The 22,342-nt window shown below is 32.8% G+C and overlaps 1 protein-coding gene and 4 long non-coding RNA genes across 5 annotated transcripts in view; 2 read left to right on the forward strand and 3 right to left on the reverse strand.

The window, feature by feature from the left end:
- The window catches only part of LOC123273043 (cap-specific mRNA (nucleoside-2'-O-)-methyltransferase 2), a 30,848-nt gene that overhangs the window by 3,631 nt on the left and 4,875 nt on the right, over positions 1 to 22,342 (forward strand). The gene's annotated exons all lie outside the window — the stretch shown is intronic.
- Positions 734 to 1,231, reverse strand: LOC123273074. Its single transcript, XR_006511241.1, has 2 exons — positions 1,122 to 1,231; positions 734 to 821 (listed from the first exon to the last, which is right to left on the reverse strand). It is a non-coding gene; the product is annotated as an uncharacterized LOC123273074 (long non-coding RNA).
- Positions 1,340 to 1,817, reverse strand: LOC123273072. Its single transcript, XR_006511238.1, has 2 exons — positions 1,590 to 1,817; positions 1,340 to 1,438 (listed from the first exon to the last, which is right to left on the reverse strand). It is a non-coding gene; the product is annotated as an uncharacterized LOC123273072 (long non-coding RNA).
- Positions 3,451 to 6,040, reverse strand: LOC123273075. The gene is made up of 2 exons (XR_006511242.1): positions 5,912 to 6,040; positions 3,451 to 3,642 (listed from the first exon to the last, which is right to left on the reverse strand). It is a non-coding gene; the product is annotated as an uncharacterized LOC123273075 (long non-coding RNA).
- Positions 4,571 to 21,839, forward strand: LOC123273076. The gene is made up of 3 exons (XR_006511243.1): positions 4,571 to 4,653; positions 8,489 to 8,494; positions 21,829 to 21,839. It is a non-coding gene; the product is annotated as an uncharacterized LOC123273076 (long non-coding RNA).

Raw genomic sequence — 22,342 nt, forward strand, 5'->3', positions numbered from 1 at the left:
CCTTCACACAACTAGAAAAAAATTATAAGAGCCCCACGACCTCCGGAAAAACCCCTAAGCTACCCTTATCGCCACTAAATAAAAAAACATTTGTAAAAAATCGAAAATGATCGAGTATCACTTTCAAAATCGATAAAAATTCTTCAAGACGCCTTAACACAACTAGAAAAAATTATAAAAGCCCCACGACCTCCGGAACAACCTCTAAGCTACCCTTATCGGCCACTTGTAAAAAAAAAAAATTCAAGAAAAATCGAAAATGACCGAGTATCACTTTCAAAATCACTGAAAATTCTTCAAGACGCTTTTTTACAACTAGAAAAAAATAATCAGAAACCTCCGACCTCCGGAACAACCCCTAAGCTACCCTTATCGCCACTAAATAAAAAAACATTTGTAAAAAATCGAAAATGACCGAGTATCACTTTCAAAATCGATAAAAATTCTTCAAGACGCCTTTACACAACTAGAAAAAAATTATAAAAGCCCCACGACCTCCGGAACAACCCCTAAGCGACCCTTATCGGCCCTAAGCAAAAAAAAATTCAAGAAAAATCGAAAATGACCGAGTATTACTTTTAAAATCACTGAAAATTTTTCAAGACGCCTTGACACAACTAGAAAAAAATTTTAAAAGACCCACGACCTCCTGAACAACCCCTAAGCTACCCTTATCGGTAACTTGAAAGAAAAAAATTTAAAAAAAATCGAAGACGACCGAGTATCACCTTCAAAATCACTGAAAATTCTTCAAGACGCCTTCACACAACTAGAAAAAAATTATAAAAGCCCCACGACCTCCGGAACAACCCCTAAGCTACCTTTATCGGCCCTAAGCAAAAAAAAAATTCAAAAAAAATCGAAAATGACCGAGTATCACTTTTAAAATCACTGAAACTTCTTTAAGACGCCTGCACAACTAGAAAAAAATTATAAGAGCCCCACGACCTCCGGAAAAACCCCTAAGCTACCCTTATCGCCCCTAAATAAAAAAACATTTGTTAAAAATCGAAAATGACCGAGTATCACTTTCAAAATCGATAAAAATTCTTCAAGACGCCTTAACACAACTAGAAAAAATTATAAAAGCCCCACGACCTCCGGAACAACCCCTAAGCTACCCTTATCGGCCACTTGTAAAAAAAAAATTCAAGAAAAATCGAAGACGGCCGAGAATCACTTTCAAAATCACTGAAAATTCTTCAAGACACCTTTACACAACTAGAAAAAAATTTTAAAAGACCAACGACCTCCGGAACAACCCCTAAGCTACCCTTATCGGCCAGTTGTAAAAAAAAAAAAATCAAGAAAAATCGAAAATGACCGAGTATCACTTTCAAAATCACTGAAAATTCTTCAAGACGCCTTCACACAACTAGAAAAAAATTATAAAAGCCCCACGACCTCCGGAACAACCCCTAAGCTACCCTTATCGGCCCTAAGCAAAAAAAAATTCAAAAAAAATCGAAAATGACCGAGTATCACTTTTAAAATTACTGAAACTTCTTTAAGACGCCTGCACAACTAGAAAAAAATTTGAAAAGCCCCACGACCTCCGGAACAACCTCTAAGCTACCCTTATCGGCCACTTAGAAAAAAAAAAAATTCAAGAAAAATTGAAAATGACCGAGTATCACTTTCAAAATCACTGAAAATTCTTCAAGACGCCTTCACACAACTAGAAAAAAATTATAAAAGCCCCACGACCTCCGGAACAACCCCTAAGCTACCCTTATCGGCCCTAAGCAAAAAAAAAATTCAAAAAAAATCGATAATGACCGAGTATCACTTTCAAAATCACTGAAACTTCTTTAAGACGCCTCAACACAACTAGAAAAAAATTTGAAAAGACCCACGACCTCCGGAATAACCCTTAAGCTACCATTATCGCTCCTAAATAAAAAAAAATTTTTAAAAATCAAAAATGACCGAGTATCACTTTCAAAATCACTGAAAATTCTTCAAGACGCTTTTTCACAACTAGGAAAAAATAATCAGAACCCTACGACCTCCGGAACAACCTCTAAGCTACCCTTATCGGCCACTTGTAAAAAAAAAATTCAAGAAAAATCGAAAACGACCGAGTATCACTTTCAAAATCACTGAAAATTCATTGAAACGCTTTCATACAACCAGAAAAAAAAATCAAAACCCTACGAACCCTAGAACAACCCTCAAGCTACCCTTATTTTACACTTAAGTCCCTTTGCTGAAGAGTGAAGCCCGTATACACTTTTAGGTCCCCAGGTTCTGATAATATATTTACGTAATTTTTGCTGAAGATTCAGAAAAACTAGGTTCTTTTGCTTGCCGATGGTAAGTTTGATAATTAATAATAATTTAATTGTTTGACGATAAGAAAATAACAGCTCGGTGTTCAGCAAATAATTGAAGATGAACGTGATGTGAACCGTACATAGACAAATTCTAAAGTGTCAAAAATTTAATATTAGTATTATCTACTCCATAGACACCGAGTGTTTTACTCCATGTTAAATGGAAATTGAGGAAAAAAATCTTATGATAATTATAGACTTTGCCATATTGAAGATTTTCAGACCCTCAATTGATCGATTCACCCCATAGACACCGAGAAACAGCCCTATAAGTGTTGATTTCTGGATAATTTGACTGAAATATGACTTTTAAGAATCCAGTCTTCGGTGTCCACTGGAAATTAAGAAAAAGAATTTATAGAAATTATAGCATACACTTTGAGGGAGATTTATAAACTTATATTCGATTGTTCTACCCCATCGGCACAGAGAAAGAGCCTCATAACTGGTGATTTCTCGCTTATTTTACTAAAATCTGACTTTTAAAAATTCATTTCTTAGCGTTCACCGAAAATTAAGGAAAAAAACTCATAGAACTTATAGACTACACTCTATTAGAGATTTTCAGCTCCACATTCTATCGATCCACTCCATGGACACAGAGAAAGAGCCCCATAAGCGATGATTTCTGGCTAATTTCACTGAAATTTGTCTTGTGAAAACCCATTTTTCGGTGTTTACTGGAAATTAAGAAAAATCGGAAAATTTAACGATCCATCCTATAGATACCGAGAAACAGCCCTATCATAGGATCGGCTTCTTTTCAGCTTATTTGTCAGAATTTTGGCCTTTGAAAGTTTATCTCTTGTCGCTTTCTGGAGATTAATAAGAAAAACTTATAAAATTCATAGAGTCGAGACTCTACAGAAGAACAACTCTTCCGCTACCTTTATTGCCCTCTTAGTAATAATCAAAATTCATACAAAAATTGAAGACGGCTGAGTATCAGTCTGGAAATCATAGAAGGTTTTCAGGACGCCTTCACATAACTCGGAGTAAATAATCTTTTTTTTTTTTATTTAGGGGCGATAATGGTAGCTAAGGGGTTGTTCCGGAAGTCGTGGGTCTTTTCAAATTTTTTTCTAGTTGTGTTCAGGCGTCTTAAAGAAGTTTCAGTGATTTTGAAAGTGATACTCGGTCATTTTCGATTTTTTTTGAATTTTTTTTTGCTTAGGGCCGATAAGGGTAGCTTAGGGGTTGTTCCGGAGGTCGTGGGGCTTTTATAATTTTTTTCTAGTTGTGTTCAGGCGTCTTGAAGCATTTTCAGTGATTTTGAAAGTGATACTCGGCCGTCTTCGATTTTTTTCTTTCAAGTCACCGATGTGGGTAGCTTAGGGGTTGTTCCGGAGGTCGTAGGGTTCTGATTGTTTTTTTATAGTTGTAAAAAAGCGTCTTGAAGAATTTTCAGAGATTTTGAAAGTGATACTCGGTCATTTTCGATTTAAAAAATTTTTTTTTTTATTTAGAGGCGATAATGGTAGCTTAGGGGTTGTTCCGGAGGTCGTGGGGATTTAATAATTTTTTTCTAGTTGTGTTAAGGCATCTTAAAGAATTTTCAGTGATTTTAAAAGTGATACTCGGTCATTATCGATTTTTTAAAAATTTTTTTCTTTCAAGTTACCGATAAGGGTAGCTTAGGGGTTGTTCCGGAGGTCGGAGGTTTCTGATTATTTTTTTCTAGTTGTAAAAAAGCGTCTTGAAGAATTTTCAGTGATTTTGAAAGTGATACTCGGTCATTTTCGATTTTTCTTGAATTTTTTTTTTTTACAAGTGACCGATAAGGGTAGCTTAGGGGTTGTTGTGGAGGTCGTGGGGCTTTTATAATTTTTTTCTAGTTGTGTTAAGGCATCTTGAAGAATTTTTATCGATTTTGAAAGTGATACTGGGTCATTTTCGATTTTTTAAAAACTTTTTTTTTACAAGTGGCCGATAAGGGTAGCTTAGAGGTCGTTCCGGAGGTCGTAGGGTTCTAATTGTTTTTTTCTAGTTGTGAAAAAGCGTCTTGAAGAATTTTCAGTGATTTTGAAAGTGATACTCGGTCATTTTCGATTCTTAAAATTTTTTTTTTAATTGGGGCCGATAATGGTAGCTTAGGGGTTGTTCCGGAAGTCGCGGGTCCTTCAAAATTTTTTTCTAGTTGTGTGAAGGTGTCTTGTAGAATTTTCAGTGATTTTGAAAGTGATACTCGGTCATTTCCGATTTTTCTTGAATTTTTTTTCGCTTAGGGCCGATAAGGGTAGCTTAGGGGTTGTTCCGGAGGTCGTGGGGCTTTTATAATTTTTTTCTAGTTGTGTGAAGGCGTCTTGAAGTATTTTCAGTGATTTTGAAGGTAATACTCGGTCGTCTTCGATTTTTTAAAAATTTTTTTCTTTCAAGTTACCGATAGGGGTAGCTTAGGGGTTGTTCCGGAGGTCGTGGGTCTTTTAAAATTTTTTTCTAGTTGTGTCAAGGCGTCTTAAAAAATTTTCAGTGATTTTGAAAGTGATACTCGGTCATTTTCGATTTTTTAAAAATGTTTCTTTATTTAGGGGCGATAAGGGTAGCTTAGGGGTTGTTCTGGAGGTCGTGGGGCTTTTATAATTTTTTTCTAGTTGTGTTAAGTCGTCTTGAAGAATTTTTATCGATTTTGAAAGTGATACTCGGTCATTTTCGATTTTTTAAAAATGTTTTTTTATTTAGGGGCGATAATGGTAGCTTAGGGGTTTTTCCGAAGGTCGTGGGGTTCTTATAATTTTTTTCTAGTTGTATGAAGGCGTTTTGAAAAATTTTCAGTGATTTTGAAAGTGATACTCGGTCATTTTCGTTTTTTCTTGAATTTTTTTTTTACAAGTGACCGATAACGGTAGCTTAGGGGTTGTTCTGGAGGTCGTGGGGCTCTTATAATTTTTTTCTAGTTGTGTTAAGGCGTCTTGAAGAATTTTTATCGATTTTGAAAGTGATACTCGGTCATTTTCGATTTTTTAAAAATGTTTTTTTATTTAGGGGCGATAATGGTAGCTTAGGGGTTTTTCCGAAGGTCGTGGGGCTCTTATAATTTTTTTCTAGTTGTATGAAGGCGTTTTGAAAAATTTTCAGTGATTTTGAAAGTGATACTCGGTCATTTTCGATTTTTCTTGAATTTTTTTTTTTACAAGTGATCGATAAGGGTAGCTTTGGGGTTGTTCTGGAGGTCGTGGGGCTTTTATAATTTTTTTCTAGTTGTGTTAAGGCGTCTTGAAGAATTTTTATCGTTTTTGAAAGTGATAGTGGGTCATTTTCGATTTTTTAAAAACTTTTTTTTTTACAAGTGGCCGATAAGGGTAGCGTAGAGGTCGTTCCGGAGGTCGTAGGGTTCTGATCATTTTTTTCTATTTGTGAAAAAGCGTCTTGCAGAATTTTCAGTGATTTTAAAAGTGATACTCGGACATTTTTGATTTTTAAAAATGTTTTTTTATTTAGGGGCGATAAGGGTAGCATAGGGGTTGTTCCGGAGGTCGTGGGGCTCTTATAATTTTTTTCTAGTTGTGTGAAGGCATTTTGAAGAACTTTCAGTGATTTTGTAAGTGATACTCGGTCATTTTCGATTTTTTAAAAACTTTTTTTATTTAGGGGCGATAAGGGTAGCTTAGGGGTTGTTCCGGAGGTCGTGGGGCTCTTATAATTTTTTTCTAGTTGTGTGAAGGCGTCTTGAAGAATTTTTAGTGATTTTGAAAGTGATACTCGGTCATTTTTTTTATTTATTAAGGGGTGAGTTATTTATTAAGGGGTGAATTATTAATTAGGGGTAGTTTTGGGGTTCGGTTTGATATTTTCCATACTGTCGATGAATTTATACACTATATAGTGTTCATGCATTTTTTTAGTCACCGAGTCAATTGAAAAATTTTATTTATTTATTTATTTATTGAAATTTAAATGCCAAGGCATAGAGCCAAATAACAAAAAGTAAAATACATATAATTTAGTTTCACATAAGTAATAAAATGAGATTCGAAGTATTGGTTAGATATAAAATTTTGTAATATTTATAAACAATATAATTTAAATTAGAAGTATATCGTAACTAAACGTAATATTTAAGTGCATTCAGAAAGAAAAGCATGATTACAGTTTTTAGTATCTTAATATACACAATTTTTACTTTACTAGTATAGTACAATAATTGTAAATAGAAATCTAGCTAATCTAAACTTAAAAGAAAATCAAATAGCTTCGATTTAAATGATTCTAAGCTAAGAGAGTTTGGGATTTCAGGTGGCAAATCTTGCCAGAACCTGATAGCAGAAACAACAAAAGAATATTCATAAATGGTACTCGAAAATTTGGGAATTTTGAACATGACGTTATTTTTTGCTGCTAATCTGTCTGATCGTCTAATTTCAGGGTCTTCATCAACAAATAGGCTTCTCAGAAATTTAGGTTCACCTGTAGATAATAGTTTGTAGAATAAGCAGCCCAAATAATATAACCTGCGCGATTTAACAGTTAACCAATTTAGTTGACGTCGATATGGTGTAATATGTTCATCCCGTTTTAAATTAAAAATAAATCGAATAATACTATTTACAAGACGCTGAAGTTTACAATCAAGTTTAGTAGTTAGGCCAAGCAACACTACCGAACAATAATCAATTATAGGAAGAATAGTGGCGGATGCTAGTAATTTACGAGATGTTAATGATAAGATATTCTTTCTGTATTTTAAACTATTTAGTGCACCATACACTTTACGTGACAGCTGCGAAATATGCATGTCCCAGGAAAGAGTTCTCGAAATATGGATCCCTAGATGTTTAGTGGAGCTTACATATGGTATAATATTTCCATCAACGATAATCTCCGGCAATAGACAATCTTCTAGGAGTTTTAATTTATGTTTACTACCCAGAATCATTACTTTGGTCTTTTGATAATTTATTTCAAAGTTATTAATTAATTAATAATCATTGGAAACGACGTTGAAAAGTAAAAAAAAGGATTTTGTTAGTTCGCCATCGTCGCGATAAATGGCGTCGCTTGTTCGCTCGCAGTAAAAATCGCCGAGCTAATATAAGCGAAACCGCGTCGTGATAATTTTTGTTCTTTCAAAGAACAAAAATTGACTTTATCTGAAATTAATAATTGATTGAAATATTTCGAATAAATTCGAAATATCCAATTAATAATTAATTTCTAGCTCCCAGCGACTATTTAGTATGGGAAAATAATTTTACGAAAATTATTTATTTCTTATAAAAATTATTTTCTAAGTGTCGTGGATGAATTAGTATGAAAATGTAATTTGAATGAAATTAATGAAATCTGTTAAATTGATTGAACGAATCTAATATTTAATTTCGGAAATTTAAATAAAAAACTTAGAAACTTTTGGGGATTTCCCGAAGTTCGACGGCGAGCGATAGGTGGCGATATTTCGCCAATAATTTTCGCTGTTAGTAATAATTTTCGGGTTGATAAAGCCCGAAAATTATCCGCCATTGAGCAACCTTTCTCTGGGGTTAATTTCTCGTCTAGAGACTTCTGGCCGAGGAATTAGAAGAGGGTCCACTCTACCTGGTGCGGACTACCACAGGTAAGTGAACTTGATCTCCTACGAGAAAAGGCGACTCTCTACCTGGAGGCCTTCAGCCAAAAGGTGGCAACCACAGCCGATTAGGTGGGGCGAGGTGGATTTTATTCACTCTCCCCTTGGGAATCGCGAAGTAGGACCTGCGGGGCGGCACTAGTCACCCGTCAGGAAGCGGGCACCAGAGGGCCGACGGAAGGGAATTAGCGACGCGTTTTTGTAAACAACGGGAGTATGATATTACCGAAGTCGGTAATGATATTAGTAAACGCCGTGTATGTATGGGTTTTGTTTAATTAATCGCCGTTATTGTAAAATGTATAAATTTAATTTTTTGTTTATTAGAATAAAGAGGTTCTGTTTTTGATAAATATAATTAAATTTTCGAGTTTAATTAATTTAGATTTACCCTCGTTAGAATCCTGGACACCGGCGAGCTTAAATCGAGCCGGGGGTAAAAATACGTCAAAAAGTACCCGTTACATATCGTATTTTTGAGCTCGAAAACGTCTTTGGTGCAATTTTAAGCGTCTAAGTATGGAATTAGCGGGAAGTTGCAGGGGTGGCCTTCAGGGTCAACCGTTTTCCTAATTTTTTTTTTTTTTAGTTAATTGTTATTAACATTTGCAATTTTTGCATGCGGAACTTCATTTTATTTTCGAAAATCTTCCAGATGCCATTTTAAATCGACTGACACCTCAATCATAATTTTCAGAGACTGCTGAAAAAAGTTGCCCAAAAATCCGTGCCCATTTGTTTGACGATTGGCACTATATGTCACTCTTAAGCTTGCCGCTCCTTCAAACTGAAAAATAGGGCTTCAATAAATTTTCTAGCTTTTCAAGTCAAAATAATTTAAAACTAAAAATAAATATAATTGTATAATATCCTACAGGAATATTGGAGTATCGTTTCGATGTAATAAGTCAACTGTTTGTAGTTATGTGTAAAAAAAAAAGCACTAATGAGAAAATTTGTAAACTAGGTCGAAACTGTAGAAAATAAATTAACTTGAACAGCTACTGACATAGCTTTCAACTAGTTTTCAAGAGTATGGTCCCTGATAGCCAAGTTGGCCGCAACTTTCTGTCAATCTACTGCCGCAACTTGTCACCAACTTGGCGGCAACTCTTGGAAAGTAACTCGGTTGGTGTCAACTTGTTCACCAAGTTGTCGGCAAAAGTTGCTCTGAAACTTTTTCACACCAAGTTGACGATAAGTTTCTCAAGAAATTTGGCGACATATTGCGGCAGTAGATTGGTCTCTTTTTTCTCAGAAACTTGTAGCCAACTTGGCGCCAACAGTTACAAATTCGGAAGTTGACCGCAAGTTGTCGCTAAGTTGGTGGCAACTATCTGACACCAACTTGGTTGGTCTGAAACGGTGGCTATCAGGGGTAACATGTTAAAAAGTACACAATTAGTCTCGATTTTTGGAATTGATATTATTTTCGTCCATATCGCTTGAATCAAAACATAATCATTTTTTATTGATAGATGGGCTCGTATTGATTATCTATTACAGTACATTAAATTTTTACTGCTCTCCAGTTGGAAGCTCCTATCTGAATCGGATATGAGTTTGAACTAACTAGCTGTTTTTTTTCTTTGAAATATAAGATCAACAGAAAACAATACTGTTTGAGTAGATACTCTGAGTCGTATAGAAGTTGAGATATAGACATTTATAAAAGTAACTAAAAAATCGACTTTTATTAAATTTCGAAAAATTCTCCAGCGGCCTGATTTGCGCATATCGAGCTCAAATTTTCAGGATCACCTTCGTTTCTGACCTATATTTGAGAAAAAAAATTAGGACGATGGTTGACCCTAAAGGCCACCCCTGCAACTTCCCGCTCATTTTGTACTTAAGCGCTCAAAATCACACATTACGTTTTTGAGCTCTTCAGTAGCTAAACAGGGAGGGTTTGGCCCCCCCGATAAAACAGATTCCTGCAGTACCGACAGTGTGGGTTTCTGCCTTACCGACGGTTGTTGGCGGAGTTTCTGCGATATCGATGGTTGGTTTTTGTGCTCTACTTACCGACTGTTGGGGGGATTATCATCGATTTGTTGATCGATTTTTTACCGATTGTTGGGGGGATTATCATCGATTTGTTGGTTGATTTTTTACCGACTGTTGGAGGGATTATCATTGATTTGTTGATTGATTTTGTTGAGGTCAAAAATGCTACCACCCCAACAGCAGAGTTGATACCTTTGCCGTGTATCAGCTTTGGTGTTGATGTGATATGCACTTATTTGACGTGATGATGAATTTTGTATATATTCAAATGACTTGTAGGATAAGTATATGCGAGAAAGTTCGATACTAACGCCGCTCTGGTGGAATGAAATGTAGGTATTGAAGTCTGTTTATCGATTTGAGGTAAGTTTTATCGACAGTCTGATGTCAACTAGTGATCTATGTTATCGACTGTAGGGTATTGTTGACAGTCGGTTTGATATCGAATAGATGTTCTGTTTTATCGACATTGGGTAGGAGTTTTTAAATTTTAACGTTTTTTAGACCCTACTCTCTCGATTACATCATGTTTTTTACGTCATCCGACAAGTTTAAACCTGTTTTTTCGCGTAGTCATCGTGAATTTTAACGGTTTTTAACCCCCACCTCTCTCTCGATTACGTCATGTTTTTACGTCATCCGACAAGTTTAAACTTGTTTTTGGCGTTGTCGTCGTCGTTGGGAGGGGATCGTTGGTGGGGAGTTATACTTACTTGCCTCCAAATTTCAGTCCTCTGCCTGCAGTTACTTCAATCAGTCGTTCAGTTTAAAAAAAATTTGTGTCTTTTGTTAAAAATATTTAAAATTGTGTACTCTACAGAAAATCAAGTAAGTCATTTATTTCATTATTCTATTTTATAACTAATTTCTACTATTATTATTAACTATTTTCTATCTATTTCTTAGTTAAATAATTCAAAAATGGATTTGAAAAGTGCTTTATCAATAAAATCAACAACTTACCGAACTTTTACCAACTAAAAAGTTTGAAGAACTGCAACTGAACAAGATTTATCAAATCACGGAAATTAAGAAAGTCAACACAAAATATGGACCAAAAATTTTGGGAATTGTGGAAAACGAGTTTTCAATCTTCTTCCCGAATCGAACCAACCGGATGCTCATTGATGATGAAGAGCAGTTAACATCACTGATCGATTTGGCCTCAGCAGCCCGTGAAAAAATATTCTGATCAGGCTTGATATGAGCTGATAAGGCCATATAAAAATTTTTGATATGTTCATATCTGGCCTTATATGAAGATTGGCCAGATCAGGCCTGATCAAGCCTTATCAATTTGATATGTCTATATCAGACTTGATATAGCTTGATATGCTCATATCTAATTTTACATTATTTTTTAATAGGTCCTGATATGCTCTGATATAACCTTATAAAGTTATATATACTTTGATAAACTTGAAAAAAAAATCCCTTATCAGGGTTGATATAACTTGATATGGATTCATATGGTCTGATATACTCATACCCTTATCAGCACATAAGTAGTCTTATGTACTCATATAAAGGCATACCCGAATAAAAACTATTTATCATTATATATGATTCATATCTAATTATATAGAAGCATATGTAATTCATTTATGATTATATAGATGTATATATAATTCATATAAAATTATATATGAATCATATAGAATTCTATATAATTTTTTTTACTCCAGTGAGTATTTTGTGATTACCATAAAACATTCTCTTTTTCTATCTAAGAGTCTGTTACTCCAATGATTCACAATCTTTTAATATATAGTATTTTTCGGATGAAATAATAGGAATTAAAAATGACATTTAATTTCACAAAAATTATTAGTTTTGTCAAGTTCAAAAATTGTTAGCCAAGCCCTCCAGCAATATATAGTTCCATATACTAAACAAATAATTCCATTAAAATTTAAGCTTTCAATTCTCATTTTATCTCGATTATTTTTTTAATTTCAAAGAAATTATAAATTTTAAAGCAACGAAGTACCTGAACTATATATCGTAGAATCATTTTTGCGATTTCATGTATACCTAGATAATTTTATAAATCTACATATAGATACCATTATTATATATAAATATTGACAGTTAATAATTAATAAATTAGATAAAAAATTTTTTTCACTACGAATCGATCATGTATACGATTCGCATTACTTGTAGTTATAATAAACTTTGTTCTCCAAGTAAGTCTCTTAGGTAAACGGGTAGTGAATTAGTCTTTCAAGCGGTAGGTCCCCGGTTCGATTCCCACTCGCGCCGATTTTTTTTTCCTTTGGAAATAATTATATATAATTATACCTAATTATACATAATTATATAGGGCCATTTTTCATTTATAATTATGTAATATAATGATATATAATTTTTTTTACCGGGGCGGGTACATAGTCTGATATACTTATATCAAGGCATATATAGTCTGATATGGCCAATTTCCATATCAGGCCTGATATGGACGGTTTATATCAGGCCTGATATAGTCTGATCAGAAAATTTTTTCACGGGAGGAGAACTTCACTTGAATTATTTCGGAACAGCTTATCACAAGTTTGAATTTCTTATCAAACCTTCATAATCAAGAATAAATTATAAATTACTTCAATTAAATTTATGTTAAAAATGTACTTATATATGTTCTTAAAAATTATACTTTAAAATAAAAAAATATATATATATATATATACATGAAAAATTAACAGAAAAAAAATTTTTTTTTATTATTATTACAAAAAACATAACATTAATTTTTTAATTACTTAAAATTTAATTACTTAAAAATTGAATTTACAATAATCTTGGTCTTTTAATAGTTTTTTTCAATATTGACAACTTTTGTGAACTTGGTATTTCATAACCCCATGGTAAAGTGTCTGTACTATTTGTCTGTAGCGTAGTAAGAGGTTAGTAAATACTCTTCTTCAAGTCTTGTTCATTATCAACAGTTACATCTGCTGGTTTCATTTTTATTGTTTTATGTTTAGTGTTGTTGTAAGTATTCACTAAATCATCAATCATGTCGATCCACTTATAAGTACCACGAGCAGTGAATTTTCGCCACATATTAGTTTTAAGTGTTCTATTAAATGTTTCACATATAGATGCTTTCAAATTACTAAATGTTGAGTACATATTGATTTTATACTTTTTCATAAGATTACAGAATTCTTGATTATAAAATTCTTTGCCTTGATCAACATGCAGATTTTGTGGAATTCTTCCGTGTTTTAATATAGAATCCATTGCTTTGGTTACATCATTAGCACTTTTATTATTTATAGGTACAGCCCAAGCGTACTTGGAAAATATATCAATCACTGTTAGTAAATATTTATAATTATTATTTACTTTTGAATAAGGAATCATTTCAACTAAATCAGCTTGCCAAGTCTCATCAAGTCCTCGAATATCAACATGACGGCGTTGATAATTTTTACGAGCTGGTCTGTGAAGTTCATATGCTATTACCGATTTTTTATCTTCCATTTTTTTTTCCTAATTCTTCTTGTTTCGGTTTCTTTCTTTTTAATTCTTGATTTTCTTTTTTCAACAAATCAAGAGAAGTCCTCAATGATACAACTTCTGAATGTAAATGGGAAATAATTTCTGATTGATCTTCTCTTATAGTCCTCTCTAATAAAGATAATTCTTTATTTATAAAATCACGCATAAATTTCAATGTTATCGCGTCATTATCGTTCACTGGTTGTCCAACTTCACATAATCTTTTGTTTTCTAAATCATATTGTCCGTCGGAATTTATTTTAAATCCTCTTCCTGGAGCTCCTGGAGGTCCACTAACAACTGTTACAGTTTTCAAAGAACGTCCAAATATATCAATACTCATTTTTTTTATTGTTCAGTTCACTTCAACAGTTCACAAACTAATGCTAAAATTTCTGAAATATTACTTTTAATATATAATTTCAGCCTCTCTTAATTCTTCAATAATCGAAATAATTTCATTAGTATTGGTATTATTATAGGACTGGTATTACCAGCTGATTGAGAGGCCATTAATAAGCGTAATCTTTCAACCAGTTCATTAGGATCATCCCAGTATACATAATCCATATTTCTATTTTTCGTTTTTGCTATCATGTAACTAGGTAAACCCCCACTTTTCGAAAAGTTTGGATATCTTTTTGCTAGGAATTCAACAACATAATTTTGGAACTTGGGTGACGGATCATTGAAAATACTTGTATCTGGCTTGTAATTTTTCCAATACATATTCGTTCTTTCAACAATATCTAAGTAGTATTTCTTATCATTCTGTGTTACTACAGAATCTTGAGGATCTTTTTTGAATAATAATTCCAATAAACCATGAGTCATGGGATAAACTTTTTCTTGAACATTAATTTCATCTTTGTTGAAATAAATATTTGAATTTCCAATGTACATTGCTTTATTTTTTTTGCGAACACCATACCTGAAATCATTCTCTTTGTGATTTCGATTTAATTTTTGTATGTAAGTTTTTAATAAACAATCCGTTTTGGCAGGAGTACTTGAAGCTAGTGGTTCTGTGGATCGATGCTGTCTGTTGCTATTAATGAAACTTTCATCATCTGAGATCAGACTATCAAAGTTATCTGGTTGTTGGTCGGAGTTTTCATTTTTTGTTTCTTCTTTTATCTCTTTTTTTATATTTTCTTGTTTAATTTTTCGCCCTGATGATTCAATAAGAGTTTTCAATGGTGTGACTATCGGCTTGAACATTTCATCCATGGCTTTTTCAGCTGTATCTTTTCCTAACTTCAAGAGTTTATGTTTGCGTCGGATTGCATCACTTGCCTGAGAGATTTGATGTAAAACATCCTTTTGTTTTAAAATATCCTCCGACTTCATGTTGATTTAACAAACTACTTAACATGTATGATTATTATTTATCCGATACAGGTTAATTTATACTAATGAAACAGTCAAAACCCTTACGATATCTCCCATCATTTAATTCACTGTCTTTGTCAATTACTACAAAGCCATACTTATTGTCATTCCAGCACGCTGAGCATAAGTCCTTGAAAGTATTGTACTGCATGTCAGTATTTACATGATCATCGTAAATGTGTTTTAAATTCATTTCATCTTGTCGAAATATAACTAAAAAATTAATATTGTCACGAATCAGATGTTTGGGAATGCGCGTATATGTTTGACAGAGATAAAAACTATCGACATTTTTATGTCTACCCATACAGAAATAGGCTCTTATATGATCTTGTTTTTCACATGCTACGTCATCAAATATCATTAATGAGTTGGGTTTAGCATCTTCAGGTTTTATTACATCTCCGTGCTCATTGAAAGGGAAAAATCCAATGCCTTCTATAGGTTTTAAAAGTGACTCTAAAAACTTATATTTTGGCTGTTCAAGGGATTTTGAGTAGAGGTAAATATTGTCAAATCTCAATCCATTCGGATGTATAATGATGGATAACAAAACATTAGTCTTTCCACAGTTTGATGGACCACAAAACACAGCACGTACACTGTTGGGTAACAGAGAACCGTGTCTTTGAACTTTTTTCAATCCAGTACCTTGAACTATTTGATCAAAATTGGTCACTGGTAATTTAGCTGGTTGATGTTGGAACTTCATGTTTACAACTCACAGCAGTATCGTCAACTCTTTGATTTTTACTATAAGTATAGGCTTTTATACGATTTTTTTATTAGTCATTATGCTACTGTGATGGAGCATAGACGTGTCAAAGGTAAAGGTTTAGTTAATAGAATTATTAATAAACTACCGTTTAAATTACATATACCTGGCTATCAATACTGTGGACCTGGCACAAAATTAGCTAAAAGGTTAGCTCGTGGTGATCCTGGTATTAATCAATTGGATACAGCGTGCAAAGAACACGATATAGCTTACTCGAATAATCGTGAAAACTTAGAAGCACGTCACGAGGCTGATAAAGTACTTACCGAAAAAGCGTGGCAAAGAGTTCAATCAAAAGACGCTGGTATTGGAGAAAAAGCAGCCGCTTGGAGTGTAAATAAAATTATGAAGCTAAAGAGACGATTTGGAATGGGTTTGAAGAGCAAGAAGAAGAAGAAGACTGGTGGTTGTGAAAAAAGAAAATCAAACGTGAAACGTATTGGTAAAAAGAAAAAAATGAATAAGAAGGTAGCACTGAGGAAAATTGTAGGAGAGGCTAAAAAATCTATGACAACTAGCGGTGATCCAATTAAAACGGCAATGATTGGTGCACGTAAGGCAGTTAAAAAATCAGGTGGAAGAAAAAATATTAGACTCCCACGTATTTTGCCAGTACCAGTTAAAACTGGTGGCATTATTCCGTTTATGATTCCATTATTTGCAGGTCTTTCAGCAACTGGTGCTCTTGCAGGTGGAGCTGCAGCTATTGCAAAAGCTGTAAATAGTGCAAGTGCAGCTAAAAATCAACTAGCAGAGAGTAAGAGACATAATGCAAAAATGGAAGAAATTGCTATTGGTAATGGATTATACTTGAGACCTTACAGACGTGGAATGGGTTTATATTTGAGACCTTATCCTAAAGGTAAAGGAGTATCAAAAAACAAGTAGAACTACCACACCGAGCACTTACAAATAAGGATATATTAAAGTATGTCAGAGAATTGAAAATTCCAAATTTTAGAGGAGTTTTCATGAGAAACGATTTACCAAAAACTGGTCCTAAAAGAAATGAATCAGCGATAGTCAACTTAGATGACAAATTTGGACCTGGTACCCACTGGGTATGTTACAAAAAGATTGGTAATAATGTAACTTATTTTGATAGTTTTGGAAATTTACAACTACCACAAGAAATTGTGGATTATCTCGGTGTTGGTAGCATAAAATATAATCACAAACAATATCAAAATTTCAATACAATTATATGTGGACATTTATGTCTTAAATTTCTCACTGGAGAACTATAAATTCATGGAAATTTCGCTTGAGTTATCAGTCATGGCTGAGTCATTTACATTAACACTTACAGGATCATCATCAGTGTTGGAGGCTAATTATTTCGCTCCTATTGAATTATCACCAGACAAAAATTATGTATTAGGACTTGTAGAGTTGCTTACATTTAATTCAATACCCAATATTGATATTGGTGCTAATAAATTCTACGTGACTTATCCATCAGATGGTGTTATTAATCAAAGACCTTATGATGATGATGATGATAGCAATGATATTAATGCATACTATAATGTTGATGGTGGGGAAAAAAAATTTGTTAAAAATAATGGAAAAAGAGCCAAAAAAAATGTATCAATTATTACAAGGATTGATGATGATTATAATATACCACAAACTATTGAAATAGCATCAAAACCAAAGACTATAGCGTTAATTTTACCAACTGGAAGCTATAAAATTGAAGATATTGAAATATATATACGTAAATCATTGCCAAAACTCAGTTTAAAATTAAAAGCGAATATTAATGAGCTCAAAAGTGTAATTAAATGTGACCAATTTATAGATTTTGAACCAAAAGACTCTATAGTCTTTGTTAAAAATAATAATTTTTATTCGAAATTATCCAACAGTAATGTAACCAAAAAAAATTACGCATTCGCTCAATTAATCTGGAAAGAATTTAATATAAAAACATTAGGAGAGTATTCTGATTTATATCTTAAAACTGATGTTCTTTTATTGGTTGATATATTTGAAAACTTTAGAAGTAATTGTTTAAAAACTTATCGTTTAGATCCTTTACACTACTATACAGTACCAGGGCTAGCTTTTGATGCAAAAGTAGATATATGGGTGATAATTTTGATTCAAATAAACCAGAATCCTATTTAATGTATTTTGATGTTAATAATTTGTATGGTGCATCTATGAGTATGCCTTTACCAACAGGCTCATTTGAATGGGTTGAATTAAATTTCGATATAAATCAGGAAATTAATAAATTTTTAAATAATACCGAAGGTTTTGGCTATATCCTTGAAGTTGATCTAAAATATCCGGAGGAATTATATGACCTACATAAAGATTTACCTTTATGTCCTGAACACTTTTCACCTCCAGACAGCAAACATACAAAATTAGCAACTACTTTGTATGATAAAAAAGAATATGTAATACACTATAGAAATTTGAAACAATGTTTAGACTTGGGATTAAAATTAACAAAAGTACACCGAATTTTAAAGTTTAGAGAGTCACCATGGTTAAAACCGTATATAGATAAAAATACTGATTGTAGAAACGCTGCAGAAAATGAATTTGAAAAAGATTTTTATAAATTAATGAATAATGCAGTTTTTGGTAAGACTATGGAAAATGTTAGAAAATATAAAGATGTTAGAATAGTAACAAGATGGTCTGGTAGATATGGTGCTTCTGATATGATTTGTAAACCAAATTTCCATAGTCTTACAGTTTTTGATGAAAAGATGATTATTATTGAAATGAAATGTGCTGAAGTTAATTTTAATAAACCAATCTATGCTGGTTTTTGTATTTTAGATATGTCAAAAACTTATATATACGACTTTCATTATAATTATGTAAAGAAAAATTTTAAAAATGACGATTCTAAATTAATGTATACAGATACAGATAGTCTAATTTATCACTTTACTGTACCTAATATATATGAAATCATCAAACGTGATATTGCAAAGTTTGATACCTCTGACTATCCACCAAATAATATTTACAATATTCCGTTAGTAAATAAAAAAGTCTTAGGATTAATGAAAGACGAAAATAATGGTAAAATTATGTCGGAATTTGTTGGATTAAGAGCAAAACTTTACGCTTTTCAAATATATAAATCTGGCGAAGATCAAACTCAAGCATATGAGTCTGATGAAGAAATAAACGATGATACGGTTAAAATGCGAGCAAAAGGTGTCAAAAAATCGACTTTGCGAACTATAACGTTTGATGATTATAAACAATGTCTATTCGATAATATAAAAGTAACGAAAGATGAATATGTTATAAAAAGTAGAAATCATGAAGTTAATACACTTCTTCAAACGAAATTAGCTTTAAGTTGGGAAGATGACAAACGTCAACTTCTCAAAAATAGTACAGACACTTTACCATGGGGTTATGAAATACCAAGTTCACAAAAGTTGTCAATATTGAAAAAAACTATTAAAAGACCAAGATTATTGTAAATTCAATTTTTAAGTAATTAAATTTTAAGTAATTAAAAAATTAATGTTATGTTTTTTGTAATAATAATAAAAAAAAATTTTTTTTCTGTTAATTTTTCATGTATATATATATATATATATTTTTTTATTTTAAAGTATAATTTTTAAGAACATATATAAGTACATTTTTAACATAAATTTAATTGAAGTAATTTATAATTTATTCTTGATTATGAAGGTTTGATAAGAAATTCAAACTTGTGATAAGCTGTTCCGAAATAATTCAAGTGAAGTTCTCCTCCCGTGAAAAAATTTTCTGATCAGACTATATCAGGCCTGATATAAACCGTCCATATCAGGCCTGATATGGAAATTGGCCATATCAGACTATATATGCCTTGATATAAGTATATCAGACTATGTACCCGCCCCGGTAAAAAAAATTATATATCATTATATTACATAATTATAAATGAAAAATGGCCCTATATAATTATGTATAATTAGGTATAATTATATATAATTATTTCCAAAGGAAAAAAAAATCGGCGCGAGTGGGAATCGAACCGGGGACCTACCGCTTGAAAGACTAATTCACTACCCGTTTACCTAAGGGACTTACTTGGAGAGCAAAGTTTATTATAACTACAAGTAATGCGAATCGTATACATGAGCGATTCGTTGTGAAAAAAATTTTTATCTAATTTATTAATTATTAACTGTCAATATTTATATATAATATAAGCGAAATACCACTCACTCATCACGAGATCTCCGAAACTATTCGCCCGATTGGACTTGAAATTTAAAGCATACACTTCATCTGTGATGTAGATCGCTCACTAAGAACGGAGCTCTTACGCAATTCCTAGCCAAAATGAATTTTCTGTCTACCATCACATATGCCCTCCCCTCCTCCTCCCTCTCATTCTTCTCCTCCCCTCCCGTGCCCTTATAATCTTTCCCCTTCCCTATATCTCTCTCTTTTTTGGGAGCGAAACATCATTTTGACCCCTCTAATCTAAGAAACAATCAGTGGCACCCGTAAATTATCGAACTCAACCCCCCTACAACCACCCACACGCTAATCAACCGTTGCCATGGTTAAAATTGTAATGGTTACCGTCAAATGATTGCCATGGTTACCGTTGCTATGGCTTTCGTCGCTGCCGTGGTTACCGTTGCCATGGTTACCGTTGCCATGGTTACCGTTACCATGGTTACCGTTGCTATGGTTACCGTTGCCATGGTTACCGCTTGCTAAGTAACTTTAACTGTTAAAATAAATAAATTGTAATAACCTTAAATTCTGGTTGTAAATTAAATTCAGAGGAATGATTAGAATAAAAAAAAAAGTAGAAAGTTACTAAATATTAATATCTTCTATACAATTATTATTCAACAGTATTATTCTATACAATGTTAGAGCAAATACATCGATTTTATCGATTGATTGTTGGAGACAGTAGGAATTCATAATCATACTTTTTAAGAAAGAATAGCTAAATCATTAATAACTGAAATAGCTAATATGTATTGGAATGGATCATGAAGGATGAACTCCATTATATCATATAAACAGACATAAATATAACATAAATATTAATGTTGATTATTTGTTAAATGATTATACTGATTTTAATGATTAAAATTAAAATGGTAGGAATTGTGTTTGATGTATCTTCTCTAAAATTCTCACAACAATATCGTTAAATTATTATAAAAAGGTAGATTTAAGATAATCTATATATATATAAGCGAAATACCACTCACTCATCACGAGATCATAAAACTATTCGCCCGATTGACTTGAAATTTGAAGCATAGTCACTCCATCTCGTGATGTAGACGCTCACTGAAGAACGGATTTTACGCAATTCTAGCCAAAATGAATTTTTTCAGTCTACCATCACATATGCCCTCCCTCTCCTCCCTCTCATTCTTCTCCTCCCCTCCCGTGCCCTATAATCTTTCCCCTTCCTATATCTCTCTCTTTTTTTTGGGAGCGAAATATCATTTTGACCCTCTAATCTAAGAGAAGGCTCATCAGTGGCACCCGTAAATTATCGCAACCTCAACCTCCCCTACAACCACCCACGCTAATCAACCTTTTGCCATGGTTACCATTGTCATGGTTATCGTTGCCATGGTTGTACCGTTGCTAGTGGTTACCGTTGCCCAGTGGTTACCGTTGCCATGGTTACCGTTACCATGGTTTGAAGTTACCATAGTTACCGTTATCATGGTTACCGTTGCTATAATAACTGTCAAAATGATTGATTTTAAATTTTATCGATTGACTGTTGGGACAGTAGGGACTCATAATCATACGTTTCTTTAAGAAAAGAATAGCTAAATCATTAATAAATAACTTGAAATAACTTATATATATGGCTGGAACAATCATGAAGCGATGAACTCGATTATATCATGCAAATGACAGATAAATTAAACATAAATATTATCAAGTTGATATTGTTAAATGATTATACCGATTTTTAATGATTAAAATTAAAATGGTAAATTGTGTCTGATGCGTCTTCTCTAAAATTTTACAACGATATCGTTAAATTATTATAAAAAAAACGGTCGATTTAAGATAATTTCTAATAAAATGAGTAATAATAAATATATTTTTATCACCACTTAATTTGTTATGAATTTATTATCAACTAGCTGGATACCCGCCCGCTTTCTGATAGGAATACAATAAATTTTTTATGGTGTAACCTAGATGAAAAAAATAAATATAACAAATGGTTAACCTCAAAAAAAAGATAATGAATATAAATTTTAAATTAGAGAAAAGTGATTGTTTGTGATGACCGGTGTTAGAAGTATTAAATATATGAGAAAAGTATTTTATTATTAACATTTAAAAATTAAAAAAAAAATTATTGACATTTTTAAAAATTAAATAATAAATTATGAAGCGGAAAAAGAATAGGGAGTTGCCGGATAATTAGTTACGTGAATCGTTCCAACATTCACGTAACAGAATAATGGGAGGAGGGAGAGATTGAGAAAGCAATAGGAAGGACCTTTCTTAATAAGAGTTTACATGTGAACAGTGAGAGAAAAAATTCAGATAGCTCGGACAGGGGATTGAACCCAGAACCTTCCGGTGACATGTCGGCTACTCTACCATTTTGACTTATCCGGTCCAGACTAAATGTTTAGGATAACATTGCCATAATGGGAACGCATCTCACTACACAGTACGTCATGGGTGATGCGGAAATCTGTTCAATGAGCAGATTTACTGACTAACTGGACCCATTGATTGATTGGGATTGATTACACAATAAAAATACTT

Source organism: Cotesia glomerata, linkage group LG10 (genome assembly GCF_020080835.1).
Source record: "Cotesia glomerata isolate CgM1 linkage group LG10, MPM_Cglom_v2.3, whole genome shotgun sequence".
Classification (NCBI taxonomy): Eukaryota; Metazoa; Arthropoda; class Insecta; order Hymenoptera; family Braconidae; genus Cotesia; species Cotesia glomerata.